Below are 13,895 nucleotides of genomic sequence, written 5' to 3'. Positions count from 1 at the left end.
TACATGCTCCGATATTAGATGGAACATGTTTAAAAATATTCATTATGTCTGCATACACAAAATAAGCCAGCCATCCAATTCAGTGTACATTAATAAGTTTCGTGGTGTTAAAGATGACATTCAAAACGATACATTAGACACTTGTGGAGAAGGGGTATCGATAAGCTAGAAAGAAACCATAGTGTTCGAATTCAGTAGAGAAAACACGAGTATTGAGCCTCAGATTTAAATCGTTAGAAATAGAAAATGGAGCAATAATTTGCTGATGTGACTGACACAACATCTTCTCCAAGGTAATTGGGGGTTTTAGAATGCCAAATGTCAAGCCTGAAAGCTACGTTGACTGCTGTTAACTCGGACAAATCATCAAAGAATTGGCCCCTGCATTGCGAAGGTGACAAAGTACAGAGAAAAGGAGAAAAATAGTGCGGCACAACCATACGGACTTAGGAAAATCATGTACAGGTGAGGTGCAAGACATTACTTTTTCTGTTATAAGACAGCCAATGGAACTGATTTTCACTAAATGTAGATTAATCTTATATATTTTTTGTTTATACCGTTTCTTAGTGTTTTACAATTCATATCGTAGTTCTGCTTGTGCTACCACACTTCAGACAATGACATAAAAGATGTAAAGTTCCCTTTATAAATTTTGAAAACTAAAATTTACATTGTACTGTATTTTTTCCTCTTTATTAAACTTTTATTTCCAGCTATACTCAACATTAAAACAGTACAAAGCAACTTTATGGAGTTCGAGTACCATTGATATGGTAGCAGAAGATATTTTGTCTAGGACGATTTTGAATTCATATGCTGCCTGCAGAGCAGGAGAATATAACACAGTAAGTAAACAATATCATTTTTACAGTTGTATTTAATTTCAGTGTGTTTATATGTACTACCAGTGGTATTACCACTGAAGTTCGCACGTCCCGCCAAAGCTTGCCTTGGTTTGTGAACTTGGAGCTGTAGTTGCTCGTCAGGTGCCAGACACAAGTCCAGTGATGCCAGTAACGGAGAAAATCGGCACTAATGGGAAGATATTCATTTGACCCCAAGCACTGCTGCGTGCGTCACGTCAGCTATCATATGAGCACAAAACACATGGGTAATGTTGCCAGTACTGCAGAACAGAGTCGGCGCAGCCCTCCCCTCACCGCCACCCACCACAGATAAACTGCGCGGGCAAGGCGAACCTCCTACCTATCCCGACAGCCACAGCGCGAACCGTGGACGTTACGTTACCAAACAGTAAGTACCAGTGAACCCCTATTCTTCCAAGAATCTAACTTTCATAAAAGCTTCAGACTTGTGATTACTTTACAAATGAGACAGTATGTTAAATTCTGACGTTACGCATGCAAATGAGAAAAAATTTAGAAAAGGTTTGAAATTACTTGTGTGTTTAAAGCTTATTGGAAGTCGCAAACTGCACTCATTGTCAAACACTGTACGAGTATAGTCTGGAATTTGCGCACCATTTTAAGGAAAAGTATGTTTGTTAAGCATCTCAATATTTATGACGTTGGATCTCCTGAGCTATGACTCGTACAATATTAATTTTGCAGTTATATTCGATGGTATGTGTGGGTACTGTCCGCAAAAGTGTTGCGAGGGTTAGTAGTAAATATGTATTTGATTGAAACGTGTTACCTGATGCTAAAGTTTTACTGCATGAAAAACGAAAATGTAGTAATTGATAAACTTCTTTTCTTTCTTTCATTTTGTGTGTGTGTATGTGGAAAGGAGGGGGGGGGGGGGGTGCGGAAGGGTGATAGCTATAAGAAAATCTGGGTCTTTACCCGCAGTGAGTTTATAATTCACGCAAACTAAGAAACTAAGTTGATTCTTGGGGCGGTGGCTGATGGGAGCGACTATAATGTGAAATGCCTTTACCGTCGCGGGAGCAACTGTGAATGTGGAATGTCTATGCAGTTGCTACCGCCCGCGCTGTGCCAAATGTCAACTTTGCTTGCGCGTGTAGTATCTGTCTCAAGATGCACATACAGTTTCTAACTGCAGAGCTGGTATTACTGTTTTAAACCTTCAACAATATATTACACCTCTTAATGAGTGTATTGTGACATTAGAGAGACAATCTTCAATTGGTACTGGATGCCATAAACTGGATTAGTCGTTTAGAAATATAGATCCTTTGCGGTACGCTTCACAGCGGTCTTTGGAGTTCGTATGTAGATGCAGACATGAAATTCGAATAAAACGTGTGGGATAATGAGGGCATATTGCACAGTAATCCGACCTCTGTATGGAACAAAATTTCGCCGTAACCTCCACAGTTGTGTGTCGCACGGTGAAACAGCGCGACACAATTTGGGAAAACATGACCTATGGTAAGTTAAGTGGCAGAAATTAGGAACCTAATAGCGCAGCCTTTGGTACTAGGGAACGAGAACACCGGCGTGTCTGAACGTGTTCAGCATTGCACCATGGATGAAAACTTAAAACCTACATCGGTTGATGTCAGGGAATAACAACAAATGGCAAAATAACGCCCAATCTGATCACCCAATCAGTAGAGTCCGTGCAGGATACGATGACCGGTGCACACTGACCAATTTTCGTCCAAAGCGCAGGGGGAGTTCATTCTTTTGTTTGGAAAGGGAGGCCGAGACTGTCTGTTAGTTTTCGGCCAATCGGCATTGACTGAATTGAGGCGCACGCCCTGGAGTCTTTTTCAAACGATTTTATAGGAACTATTTGGTAAAAAAGTCATTCCCATTATTTCATTAAAGGTCATGGTCATTGTGATATTTACACAGAAAAAAGACACTGCATGGAATTCAAAAAAGTTTGCAATGAAAAACAGGGTCACAATGATTTTGTATTTGGTGCATATTACTTAATGTGTTGCTGCATATGAAAGGTAGCTAACATATAGAATTTTTCTTTAGACTTGGGTGGACGTCTCTGTCACCAATATTGGGAAAACATATTTGACTTAGCTGTTAATAAACTTAATAAACCATTTTTTAAGAATAGCGTCTGCAGAGCATTTTACTGAGGTTGAAATGGCTCTGAGCACTATGGGACTTAACATCTTAGGTCATCAGTCCCCTAGAACTTAGAACTACTTAAACCTAACTAACCTAAGGACATCACACAACACCCAGCCATCACGAGGTAGAGAAAATCCCTGACCCCGCCAGGAATCGAACCCGGAAACCCGGGTGTGGGAAGCGAGAACGCTACCGCACGACCACGAGATGCGGGCTTTATTGAGGTGAGACTGTGTAAACTCCACTGTGTTTTGGCAAAAGAAGCAAATTTTAACATAGCAACAAGAGAAATGTGTAGGTTTTAGTCAAAATTCACCACTCGTGACACTACTCTGAACATTGCAAATGGTTAACAAGCCAGGCGAAAATAAATCGTTGCATTTTCGGCGCAGTTCTTTTTAGGTACTAGCGAAAGCAGAGGTGACAGATATTTTTGAAAGGTCGCCTTGCAAATGTGAGATTGTAGGATCTCCACTCAATAGTTACAAAAAATTGCTGTAGGCTCGGTTACGAACGGCACTTCCCTACAGCACTCGGCATTTCCCCTAAAGCACCAATCCTCAGCCCCCACTACTGTTGCCCTCCCCACGTGAGACCTGGCATCTGCGCATCTACCATCCACGGTATTCTGTGCGGGCTTTACTCAATTATGAAAACCAGTTTCGGTACACAACGATGGGGAGGGGTTTATAGAGAGCAGAAGAGGTATGTGCTAACATCACATTCTATAGTTCGTTGGTTTCTAAATGATTTTCTCAATGTGCTGCTTGAATTCCTCCTAGTCAACACCAGCCCTGTGTTTAAATGAAAAGAGCTGCACTGAAGACCAGCTGAGCCTCTTTTTGAGAGACTCCTGGCACTAAAAGCTGTGTGATAAATTCACTATTGGCCATTAAAATTGCTACACCACGAAGATGAAGAGCTGCAGACGCGAAATGTAACCGACAGGAACAAGATGCTGCGATATGAAAATGATTAGCTTTTCAGAGCATTCTCACGAGGCTGGCGCCGGTGGCGACACCTACAATGTGCTGACATGAGGAACGTTTCCAACCGATTTCTCATACGCAAACAACAGTTGGCAGGCGTTGCCTGGTGAAATGTTGTTGTGATGCCTCATGTAAGGAGGAGAAATGTATGCCATCACGTTTTCGACTTTGATTAAGCTCGGATTGGAGCCTATCGCGATTGCGGTTTATCGTATCGCGACATTGCTGCTCACATTGGTCGAGATCCAATGACTGTCAGCAGAATATGAAATTGGTGGGTTCAGGATGGTAATACGGAACGCCGTGCTGGATCCCAACAGCCTCGTATCACTAGCAGTCGAGATGATAGGCATCTTATCCGCATGGCTGTAACGGATCGTGCAGCCATGTCTCGATCCCTGAGTCAGCAGATGGGGACGTTTGCAAGACAACAACCATCTGCACGAACAGTTCAAAGACGTTTACAACTCAAGAAAAAATGGCCGAAAGTTTAAATTTGGGCGGGAAAATGGCCAATTGTGCTACGTGCTCTAACCTAAGCCTGCAGAAGAAAAAATGGCGGAAAGTTTGAATTCCAACAGGATAATGCATGCAAAACTGTACTCCTCTTTATTATTATTATTATTATTATTATTATTATTATTATTATTATCATTTATTAACATTAATTATCATTTATTATTATTTATTATCATTTATTATTATTTACTATTATTGACCTGCCTCCACTAGAGAATTCCCTCCAAATTCAAATTCTTACACGATAATGGCTGCAAAACCTTACTTTTGTTTATTATTATTCATTATCATTTATTAACATTCATTATCATTCATAGTCATTTATTGTCATTCATTATCATTTATTATCTATTATTATTATTATTATTATTAAAGACCTAAATCCACTAGAAAATTGCGCCAAATTCAAATTCCACCACGATAATATCTCGAAAACTGTACTTCTGTATATTATTATCATTTATTATTTATTTAAGATGTCCGATTTTCTCGGTGAGAAAGCCATTCTCCTTACATCCATAACAAAAATCTATCATAAGTTCAAATCCCAACACCATAATTGATCACACGTATGATCTTTCTCCGTCACTTATCTTTTTTTTCACTGGTAACCTATCATAATAGCGTCAAACAATAAACTGCACTTATAGTACGTAATTCACGTCCTTTGATTTTAAAGGGGGAAGGGACTGAAGACTTTATTTCAAGCAGTACGGTCATAACTTATTCTTCAACACAGCCAGCACACACATCTTCGATATCGCAGTGCAGTCACCACGACGTCCACACTCCAATTGATTTAGTTCAAATCCTCACCACCCCTGGCCAGCGCGCGGAGACACTGCCAATGCCTGTCACGTGAGGCGGCCGGCATCTAGCGTAGGGGGCGAGCCCAACGATCGCTCCCACGTCGTAGACATGTTTTCGCTGGACACGCTGGAACTTGTCGAGTTTGACGTCACAGTGGCCCCTTGTCCGCTCACCATGTGTATTCGTCGCCTCCGCAAATTTCCCGCCAAAATTGTCTGCCTCGGAGCTGAATCACACAACGGTCGGCTGTTCGCTGCAACACTTTTGGCGCCACGTTCAAACCTGCAGATACCGACCTCACACAGCCGTTCGCCACGTGTTCTTGTGCGATCGAGAACGCAGTGCTACAGTTTTGGAGGCAAAAGTGGAATCTGCCATGACTATATAACAGCACGTTTGGTCCGCACTAGAACGCTCGCTAATTGACACGCTGCCGCGTGCGCGTTATAACTTTACAATCGCTGCGCCGCCATGCTTACGTCACACACCCTACATACACGCGACGGACATAGCCTCAGGGCCCCGCCACACACGGTCAACTGCGCCTGTGAGCACTTAACGCCGGACACGATGGAACCTGTCGACTGCGTGCCGGACAAAGGATACGTTTGGCGCCAGAGTTTCACCGACAGTGGAATCTACCATGCCTGTATAACAGCGCGTTTGCCCCTCGCGAGAACGCTCGCTAATTCACTCTCACCACCCCGCTATATTAAATAATTCAATTTACAATTTCATGTACGTATGCAATCGTGTTCAACTCTACTTTTCAAGGAACAGACCGGCACCTCCTCCTCCTCCTCCTCCTCCTAGGAACCAGCGTCAAGTTGCAAATCTGCCAGTAAACAAAGCACACTTGCGCTTCCGCCACCAACCTAAGAAAATTGTTTCAAACGAAGCCACCAGCACTCAACCTCTCCCTACACGTTTCTGGTAAAATGGACTCACCCTGTAGTAAGTCCATGGATGGAGGAACGAATTTACTTTATTTAGGAATGGAGTACATCTACCACACCGACATGTCCCACATCATACAGACGTGCAAAACACTCCTACATAACTCATTTACAATGTTCTACACACACGCTTGCTAATTGTAAACAGTTAAAAATAACTCATAGCACAGCCTACAGACATGTGAACTGCTCGTAAATAATGCAAAACATTTACCTCCAAATAGCCAAACAACTGCTAATTTTCGGAAGTAATTTCAGTTCATAGGCTGATGGAAGGAGGAACGAGTGTATTTTATTTATTTGCAACATAATAGGCTGATGGAAGGAGGAAAGAGTGTACTTTATTTATTTGCAACATATCTTTTTGAAACTTTTACTTCTCATAGGTTTCGATATGTAAGGCAGACATAAGGCAGTTTCTGAACTCCAGTAGTGCACTACACTTGGCAACAACCACACCAATCAAGATATTCATTTCAATCCAGACCTGTAACTCCTCTACAGACAAATTTGTCTACTCACTCACATTCTGACCAGATTGCCGTTATTGCGCAAAAACAGCTCAGACTGCGCTCTGCTGCTCAGGGAAGTAAGGAAGGGCGCCCAAACACCACCAGCTGCCAAACCGACCAAAAGTCTCTGCTCGGTCTCTCTCAAACATGACCTCAACGCAGTCGCATTCGCACCTATCACCGGAGAAATTGATATCGCCTATGCGCCTTAGATTACACTCCAAGGCAGGCACCGCGCGTGCGGTCGGCGGGGAAGGGGATTCCAGAGTCTCCAGCCAAGTTCAGCTTCCGAGCGCTCGTGACAGCCGACACGTGTGAAAGCTGCATTGGTCTTCTCATGCATACCGCCGACGTCTCAGGCGTGGACCTGGCAGAAGTAAAGCTGTGAGTACCAGGCGTGAGTTGAGTTTAGATAGCTCAGATGGTGCAGCACTTGCCCGCGAAAGGCAATGGTCCCGAGTTCGAGTCTCGGTCGGGCACGTAGTTTTAATCTGCCAGGAAGTTTCATATCAGCAAACACTCCACTGCACAGTGAAAATCTCATTCTGGAAACGTCCCCCAGGCTGTGGCTAAGCCATGTCTCCGCAATATCCTTTCTTTCAACAGTGCTAGTTCTGCAGGTTTCGCAGGAGAGCTTCTGTAAAGTTTTGAAGGTAGGAGACGAGATACTGGCAGAAGTAAAGCTGTGAGTACCGGGCGTGAGTCGTGCTTAGGTAGCTCAGATGGTAGAGCACTTGCCCGCGAAAGGCAAAGGTCCCAAGTTCGACTCTCGGTCGGGCACACAGTTTCAATCTGCCAGGAAGTTTCATATCACCGCACACTCCGCTGCAGAGTGAAAATCTTATTCTAGAACCTGGATTCATCCGAAAAAATGACGTTTTGCCATTCGTGTACCCAGGTTCGTCGTTGAGTACATCATCTGTCTGTGATGCAGCGTCAAGGGTAACCGCAGCCACGGTCTCCGAGCTGATAGTTCATGCTGCTGCAAACGTTGTGGAACTGTTCGTGCAGATGGTTGTTGTCTTTCAAACGCCCCCATCTGTTGACTCAGGGATCGAGACCTGGTTGCACGATCCGTTGCAGGCATGCGGATAAGAGGCCTGTCATCTCCATTGCTAGTGCTACGAGGTCGTTGGGATCCAGCACGGCGTTCCGTATTACCCTCCTGAACCCACCGATTCCATATTCTGCAAACAGTCATTGGATCTCGACCAACGCGAGCAGCAATGTCGCCATACGCTAAACCACAACCGCGATAGGCTACAATCCGACCTTTATCAAAGTCGGAAACGTGATGGTACACATTTCTCCTCCTTACAGGAGGCATCACAACAACGTTTCACCAGGCAACGCCGGTCAACTGCTGTTTGCGTATGAAAAATCGGTTGGAAACGTTCCTCATGTCAGCACGTTGTAAGTGTCGCCACCGGGGCCAACCATGTGTAAAGGCTCTGAAAAGCTTCCTTTCCGGATGAAAATGCGCTCCAAACATTGCTCGAAGAGTTCTTCGTCACAAAACCAGGTGACGTCTACAGTTGTGGAATCGAAAACTTACCCCAGCTTTGGAAGATATATATAGTGAATGAGAATGTATTATGGGTGACTAAAGTGTACATGTCGTGTTTATTAAACTTATGGAAAAACGATGCGAGCTTATGCACCCAGTAATTATCGTCAGTTCAGAAAATACCTATGTGAAGACAGTATTTGTACTCCCGTATCAAGAAAGGTTAAGGAGTGGAATTAAAATGAAAGGTGAAAGGATATCAATGATAAGATTCGCTGTTGACATTGCTATCCTGAGTGAAACTGAAGAAGATCTGCTGAACGGAATGGACAGTGTAATGAGGAAAGAATATGGATTGAAAATCGAAGAAAGGCGAAAGAAATGAGAAGTAGCAGAAATGAGAACAGCGAGAAACTTATAACGATTGATGGTCACGAAGTCGATGAAGTTAAGGAGCCGGCCGGAGTGGTTCAAATGGTTCAAATGGCTCTGAGCATTATGTGACTTAAATTCTGAGGTCAAACCTAACTAACCTTTGGACATCACACACATCCATGCCCGAAGCAGGATCCGAACCTGCGACCGTAGCGGTCCGGCGAGAGTGGCAGAGCGGTTCTAGGCGCTACAGTCTGGAACTGCGGGACCGCTACGGTCGCAGGTTCGAATCCTGCCTCGAGCATTGATGTGTGTGATGTCCTTAGGTTAGTTAGGTTTAAGTAGTTCGAAGTTCTAGGGGACTGATGACCACAGCAGGTAAGTCCTATAGTGCTCAGAGCCATTTGAACGATTTTTTTTTTTTTAAGTTAAGGAATTCTGCTAGCTAGGTAGCAAAATAACCAGTGACGGACGGAGCAAGGAAGACACCAAAAGCAAACTGGCACTGACAGAAAGGGCATCGTACCCAAGAGAAGTTAAAAAAAAAAAAAGGCTCAGAGCACTATGGGACTTAACATCTATGGTCATCAGTCTCCTAGAACTTAGAACTACTTAAACCTAACTAACCTAAGGACAACACACAACACCCAGCCATCACGAGGCAGAGAAAATCCCATACCCCGCCGGGAATCGAACCCGGGAACCCGGGCGCGGGAAGCGAGGACGCTACCGCACGACCACGAGATGCGTGCCCAAGAGAAGTGTACTAGTATCAAATTTAGACCTTAATTTGAGGAAAAGTGGTTCTGCGCAGAATGAGAGGGGAATGGAATATGTGGAAAACACTGACAAGGAGAAGGGACAGGACGATAGGACATCTGTTAAAGCACCAGGGAATGACTTCCATGATACTAGAGGAAGCTACAGAGGACAAAAACTGTAGAGTAAGACTGAGACAGGAATACATCTAGCAGATAATTGGGGACGTAAGGTGCAAGTGCTACTCTGAGATGAAGAGGTTGGCACAGGAGAGCAATTCGTGCCGGGCCACACCAAACCTGTCAGAAGACTGATGACTAAAAAAAAAATTATCCATGTACATGTAAAATAACGATGGTGACAAAGTACAACCACGTCTTATTCGCCTCGTTTGTCTGGATGGATTCTATAAATTCTCGGACAGTGTTTTGTGCTAGTCGTATGAGATGCTGAAGAAAATCCAGCCACTTTCAAAGCATTGCCATAAGAATTCTCTTTTCAGTAGTGTTGAAAATTTACGACAAATAGCTACGAAAGCAACGTCAATCTTTCCGTTGAGTTCTCCGTATTTCTCCATTTATTGGTTAAGAGTATACACGTTATCCGAGCAGGAGCGTACTGTCCAGAAACAGATTCGATCTTCACAGAGGATATACTGGTTATTTTAATAACCGATTGGTAACTACTTTGGAGTAGACCTTCAGTTCAAATATGAGATGAATTTTGTATGGTCATCACGTGAGACCGATCCTAAGTGATTGTCTTAGTGTCACACGAAATTTCAAACGGTTTGCAAGTTTCAGGCGCGTTGCACTGCCCCACACTGCTCGTGGCTTGAAGTGCGAGATGTGAAGTTGAGCCATGTAAACAGCAACCAGACATCGTACAAACAAAGCGAGAAGATAAAATCCCTTCCCCCATCCTGCCTCCACCCCCCCCCCCCCTCCAACCCCTCCCGAAAAAAATAAGAATCAGTGCATTAGCATGTCACGTACGTAACGTCTCACAACTGCTTCAGTTACTTCCATTAGTTTTTGTGCCGAATCACTGTACAAACTCCCTCTCGTCTAATTCCTTTTATCACCCTGGTGTGAGACAGCGTTTCTCAATTTAGGATCTCGCTATATAACAGTCCACAAACCAGAAGCGATAGCAGCACGTGCCAGCGGCCTAGGCTTGTCTGCAGTGCTCCACTCTCTGCCCGACTGCCTGCTAGACAAACCGCAGAGCACGCTGCTGCACGAAGCGTCCCTTCAGCTGCGAACAACTTGGAACGTAAGTCACTCAAATATCTCCGATAACAGTGTCTTCATGCTTTATAATGTAATTAAAAAAAAAGACATTGTCCGTTGTAGGATGCATATTTAAATCATTTATTTTCTTTGGTGTTCTGTGAGTTAATGCTTCGCACATGGTGCGAGGTAGGCCTGGAGTGAAAAGACGGAATCTTATTCCTCGATTTATACTGTATACGGATCTTCTACATATTTTACTGCTTTTTTGTTTGTATTCGATACAGGGCATACTATTATTTAGCAAATAAACTATATAAATATACAGCCTACAACAGACAATGTTCTCCTTCACGAAATATTTGGAGGCTGTGGTCCCACGTATCAACAAGACTATACTGTTTATAAAGAAATGTTATGCCTAAAATCACTTTCCACGCGTATTCAGCACAACAAAAATTATCGCTTGGAGGTACTTGAGGCCACTTGCGCCCCAGCAAACCGCGCAACATAAAAAAAAATCACCAAATTTTGAGACGATGTGAGCTGACAGAATATGTATCGCTCACAACTCCCTCTTTATTTAAGGGAAAATACTAATCTATACGCTAAACTTAGAGCATTCATTTGAAAGGAAGCTTTCAGGGATGACTTTTAGTCACGTTACCGATCCGACGGGAACACTAGTCGCGATGACCATCCCACGGGAACAGCGTTTTTTTTTTTTTTTTCAGAATAAAAGGTAGGTAGCCTATGTGTTAATTCAGGATATTGGCTATCTCCATTTCAAAGTTCATCCAAATCTCACCAACCGTTTCAGCGTCAATGGGTAACTAACATGCTAACTCGACGAAGAACGGAAAAAAAACAATTTCTAGTTCGGTGTAGAGCAAAATTTTATAATATTTGCACGTGCGTGTTACCATTGAATAGGGCCGCAAATCATAATAAAGTCGAGCCCTATTGACAGCCTACAACGCTCTACGTGTAAAGTCACGACTTCTCTCTCTCGTACAGCATTTACAAGACACCGTCACTGTGAGTCTTAAAGCGACTCAGAACCTGTAAGATACGCCAGACGCTTAACGGCTAAAATGCAACCGGCTTGTTGGAAGTATGGATTAAACAGTTTGAGGATTGTACGAGGATTGGAACTTAAATAGTGGCAACTATTTATTCACAACCGATACAAAGAGTTATATGTTTGCACCTGTTACTGTCCTTCAAAGTAGTCACCAGCGTTCTGTAGAACCCGTTGCAGCAATGTGGAAGGCGCAGTATACCGTTAGCAGAGCCTGTTTTGTTGACGATGCGAAAGGAACGGTCTAAAGTTATTCTCGTGTACGACTGTGATGGTGTTATCCTAACGCATTACGTTCCTCCACGGCAGTCTGTCAATGCACGGTATTACTGTTCGTTTTTGGAGCATCACCTGCGACCAGCTTTGCGAAACAAGCGGCGGCACTTTCTGCGCAATCCACCCGTTACGTTGCACGACAATGCCCGGGCGCATACAGCGCAAGCTGTGGCTGCTTTGTTCGGTCGATGGGACTGGGAAGTACTGCACCATCCACCATACTTCCCGGACTTAAGTCCTTGTGACTTTGATTTGATTTCGAAGATAAAGGAACCACTTCGCCGCATTCGCTTCAGAACTGTTTCATAGATTCAATAGGCATTAGACCGCTCCATTCGCGCCATCAACAGACCAGGCTCTGCTAACGGTATACTACGGCTTCCACATCACTGGCAACGGGTTCTGCACAACGCTGGTGACTACTTTGAAGGACAGTAACAGGTGTAAACATATGACTCCTTGTGTCGGTTGTGAATAAATAGTTGCCACTATTTAAGTTCCAGCCCCTGTATAAGCATTGTATCCATTACGTTGAATCGCGTTATGTAGGACATATTCAACAATAAAAGCATTTTCATGAATACGATACAGATCAAAAGTAAAAGAATAAGACACGGCGTGTAATCACCGTGTCGTATCTGATCACGAGTGGTGAAAATCTTGGGCACGTCATTTCGCATACGTATTTAGGGGTAAATACTAAGAAGCTGTATAAAGTAAAAGGCTCACATAAAAACAGTATAAGGGAAGGCGAATGGAGGACTTAGTTTTGTTGGAAGGGATGACCTGTTTTCGAAGAAGACTATGCGACATTTACGGTGGCTGCCACCATCGCGAGTCTCGCTTAGAGATTATGAGGCTATAGTTAAGAGACATGTAGACAGTCATTTTCCCTCGTTCAATATGCGAATGTAACAGGAAAGAGGAGAGATAATCTTGCTAATCTCGGTGCTATGCATCCTCCGCCATGCACTGCGGATATAGATGTAGCTGTAGAACTAGAAGCCACTTTTTGCCTTACACCACATTTTGCCTTACACGTTACTTACATCAATGAAACTGCAAGGGGTTTCACGGGAAACAACGTCCGAATGTGTTATCAAAAGGACATGTCAATACGTATAAATTTTCAATAACTATGTTTTGAATTTGGCTGTTGCAGAGCCACCGTGAAGGAGACCCAAGTTAGGTGCAGTTTAATTACTGATTTAACCTTACAGACACAAGTAAGACAATTCTTAGCTTTTGTTGCGTACCAGACATGACATGGGTTTGATTTAAAGTGATGGTTCCTTCCGATTTTTTTCTCCATCCTTCCCTAGTCCGATGGGACCGATGACCTCTCTGTATGGTCGCCTACCCCAAATTAACCAGCCAGCCAACCAATCCACTCTCAAAGGTAACTGACGTTCACGGGCATTACTGCATGTATTTAAAGCAAACGCGGTTTTCACCCTCATAGTGCCATTACTAGCGCCGAAAAATGGAGTCGTTGGTGACAACGCAACCTATTTTGTATTAATGACGAAAGTTACTAGTGCTAGGGTTGCCAGAATAAATTGAGAAAATTACCAAACATTACCTGGCGAAAGGATTTGCTGACCTATATTTACTAAAGCTATTTACAGCTTTCAGCAAATTTTTGTTATCTTTAATTTTGTGGTAAAATTCGTTGCATGTTTTAACCGTCAAATTACAACGAATTCCGAATTCTGCTTTTATCATATCGACACTCAATTATTGACTTGATCTTGCAAATCAGTAAAAAAATACGCCAAGTAAATGAGATTCAAAAAATTCCGTACCGCTCATACTTTGCTATCGAACACAGGGCTGAAATACCGAACAGTTGCGGA

General features: G+C 43.3%; 1 protein-coding gene across 2 annotated transcripts in view; it reads left to right on the top strand.

Moving 5' to 3' along the window:
• The first annotated feature begins 1,171 nt into the window (after positions 1–1,171).
• The window catches only part of LOC126281404 (glutathione S-transferase D7-like), a 97,188-nt gene continuing 84,464 nt past the window's right edge, over positions 1,172–13,895 (top strand). The window contains exon 1 of one of the 2 annotated variants that reach the window (XM_049980340.1): positions 1,172–1,257. The gene's annotated coding sequence lies outside the window, so the exon portion shown is untranslated. Of the gene's footprint in view, positions 1,258–10,450; positions 10,726–13,895 lie in introns of those variants that run through there. The other variant, XM_049980339.1, reaches the window with a different exon arrangement.

The sequence above is a fragment of the Schistocerca gregaria genome, chromosome 7 (assembly GCF_023897955.1).
Source record: "Schistocerca gregaria isolate iqSchGreg1 chromosome 7, iqSchGreg1.2, whole genome shotgun sequence".
Classification (NCBI taxonomy): domain Eukaryota; kingdom Metazoa; phylum Arthropoda; class Insecta; order Orthoptera; family Acrididae; genus Schistocerca; species Schistocerca gregaria.
The sequence above is the reverse complement of the archived record's forward strand: the minus strand, read 5'-3'. Positions and strand labels throughout refer to the sequence as shown.